The sequence below is a fragment of the Diabrotica undecimpunctata genome, chromosome 6 (assembly GCF_040954645.1).
Source record: "Diabrotica undecimpunctata isolate CICGRU chromosome 6, icDiaUnde3, whole genome shotgun sequence".
In the NCBI taxonomy this organism is placed as follows: domain Eukaryota; kingdom Metazoa; phylum Arthropoda; class Insecta; order Coleoptera; family Chrysomelidae; genus Diabrotica; species Diabrotica undecimpunctata.
The window spans coordinates 82032292-82035886 of NC_092808.1; positions in this window are offsets into that span (position 1 = coordinate 82032292).

The window sequence follows — 3595 nt, forward strand, 5'->3', positions numbered from 1 at the left end:
ATGGCCTACAGATCTGCTGTTAACGAATCAACGGGCCAGACACCAGCCAGAGTCCTATTCGGACGCGAAATGCGACTACCTTGTGATCTAGAATTTGGGTGTCGACCTGGAGAAGATGTAGCAGGTGAAGATTATGTGATCGAATTACGAAGAAGAATGGACGATGTACATGAGTTGGTCCGTTCCCACCTTCAGATCGCTAGCGACCGAATGAAGAAACGGTACGATACACAAGCCGAAAAGGGTTGCTTTAAGAAGAACGACAAAGTATGGCTGTATAATCCCAAGAAGCGAAAAGGTTGTTCTCCCAAATTGCAGCAGTTTTGGGAAGGCCCATACCTCATCATGGAGAAGATCAACGATGTCATCTACCGAATAAGCAAGATTCCGAGGGGAAAGCCGATGATAGTACACCATAACCGGTTGGCATCTTTCGAAGGTGACCACGACGTAGATGAAGAAGTGGAAGTAAACCAAGTCCAAGATGTGTCTGACCTCACGTTTGAGGAATTCATGGGTGCCTATGGAGGTACCGGTAAAGCGAGACACGGTGTTACCACTGAAGAAAAGCAAGATCTACTCGCGCTCCCCGATGACTACTCGCTGGCCCTTACCATCCCGGCCAGTATCAAAGACGCACCAGGGTTGGCATCCGTCTTTCGAAGGAAGTTTGGTCGAGTTGCAGAACTTCAATGCCAAGTGCCAGCTCCCGGTAAAACCTTGAAACTCCAAGATGCATCACGTTACCTTTTCTACCTGGTAACAAAAGACACTGCCCGTGACCAACCTACCTACCGAGATGTATGGGAAGCCTTACTTCAATTGAGAGGGCACGTACTAGAGTCCGACGTGCAAAAGTTAGCCATGCCAAAGTTGGAGTGCCGCCAATTAGATTGGAGGGTTATCCGAAATATGGTGGAGGAGATCTTTAAAGACACCGAAGTCCAGGTGTTAGTCTGTTGCAATCCGCATAGTTACTGGTGCGGAGAGAAAACCGTCCCTTGTCATTTTTATACAACTGGAAGTTGTAAAAGAGGGTCCAGTTGCCGATACCAGCATACAGTTCCGGTTCCAGTCCCGACAAGGTTCCAGGAGGAACCATCTTTTAAGAGGGGGGCAATGTTACGATAAATATACTGGCCTAACTTTTATGACTAATTATTCTGTTTTATTGTAGAAATTTCGGTGGAAGTCTAGAACCAAAATTATGGTGAATGAGCCGGCTAAGCTTCTCGATCTTTCGATGCTGTTCTAGTATATCAGGATTTCGTATATAAATACAACATTTTTATATGGAGGGCCAGTTAATACTCAAGACCCGCGCTCGCGAATTTGTACGTACGGATATAATAAATTATTGTCAGATAAGTTAATATAAATAAAGAAATAAATTAAATCCGTAAGTGTTATAAATATTGAACCTTTTAATAAATTCACAACAATATATATATATATATATATATATATATATATATATATATATATACTCGTAATTTAATTATTCTAAGAATCTTCGTCATATATTTACCAACTTGTTTCGTTCTCTACATACAATATATATATTTTTAATTCGTTTCATTATATTTTCCAAACCAGATGAAAATAAATACAATCTTTTACTTTAATTTGTCTTTACGTAAAAAGTGTAAAATATGGTTTTTACAAGGGTAAACTGTAGATATATTAGCGGAAGTCTATTTTTAAGACAGTAGTTTCATCAGTGAAGAGTCAAAAGTATCAATTTCCGGATTACTGGTTCTTCTACCTATCTATACGCAATTCTGCTTGTTCATTGGCGGATTAATACCTCTATAAAAGGTTGTCACTCCATCTTTTGCGCGGACGTCCGATACTCCTTGGAAATTTTCGAGAAATTTATGTTTTATAAATCCTTGGTTTAACCTGGTACACGAAGTGTTTGTTTCTCTGTGTTTAATATGTTAAGAATGCCATTACTTTTAAGCTTTATGATCTCACTTCGTTCTTAATATCACTCAATCGGACAACTGACTTTTTTTTATTATTTTTTCATCTAACTGTTGTTTATATCCGTCCTGACTTAATTTTAGTGTAAAGCTCTAAAACTTTATTTTAATTTTCGTTTAACGCACAGACGAATAAATTGTGTTTATTTTCTCTTTTATATTCTATTTCCTATTATATTATTTATATTGTATATGTATAATGTCTCTATATTATATATAGAGACATTTAATTTTCCAGCTCAGATACTAAGAAAAAATAATTAAATATAAATTACAAATGTTTAACTAACTAACTTATAATCCTAACTTAACTTTACCTTGAAGCAATAAGATCTATTATCAAGAGGAAAATAACAATAATAACTTTTCTTAACAACCCATAATAATTTTCTAAGACAACTACTTAGAATTCACCTCGCAGCTCTTAAATATTCACAAATTTAATCAGATATTCCTTCGTTAAATCCATATCTCACTCCAAATAAATTGCCAGCCTTCTCCTTCTTGTAGGAGGTTGTTAGGAGAGTTATCAACGACTTGGAAAGATAAATTGCGGGGAAGTCTCTTGATTACAGTTTCAATAGAAATTTTCTCTCGTTTCTCTGAGTTATTATAATGTAAATCATGAAAAGATTGGCGCTGGTCGAGATAGTGTCTGTTTGAAAGTATTTTATAAATTAGATTACATTAGATTTTCCAAATATATACATACATATATATATATATATATATATATATATATATATATATATATATATCATATATATATATATATATATATATATATATATATATATATATATATATATATATATATATATCATATATATATATATATATATATATATATATATATATATATATATATATCATATATATATATATATATATATATATATATATATATATATATATATGTATATATATATACATATATTTAATAATTTAAACATAAGAACAATTTAAATAAAAGCAACGTCAAAAGGCTTGAATTTATTTAAAATATTTGGTATCGAAAATATGCATATACATAAAAGAAAGAAAGAAAGAAATGGTGATATTAATAATATGTTAATAATAAATATTTTCGTAGACGTAGATGTACGTTTTCGTTACATATAGATGTATATATATATGTAATGTTGTTTACTTTAAAATTGTCCCCTAAGGTGTATGTTCTATCATATTTTCATATTAAATAATTTCAAATAAAAATAAAATAAAATATTTTCTTACTTTATTTAACTTAGATTCATTCAACTTACATTTTATTGATTATTTTGTCAATGTTACATTTACATATGTGAAATAATTGTTTCTGATCAAATAGTTTAATAAAATTTTATAATTAAAATTGATTTATAGAATCTTTATTAATATCAGTTCCAAATGTTATGAACCTTGGACTGTTGGAAGTTGAATCAATCTTCACCTGTTGGCTGGCTATTCAGCCACAACGTAGACTATTTCAATACGCCTTGCTGTTCTGTCATATTTTAACCTCAAGGCCACTCTCTTTTCTCGTTGTTGGCATGGTTTTTTCTACTTTTTACTTTCATTTAATCGGCAGCAGCTAAGAAGCTGGTAACCTCATTATATTATTAAATATC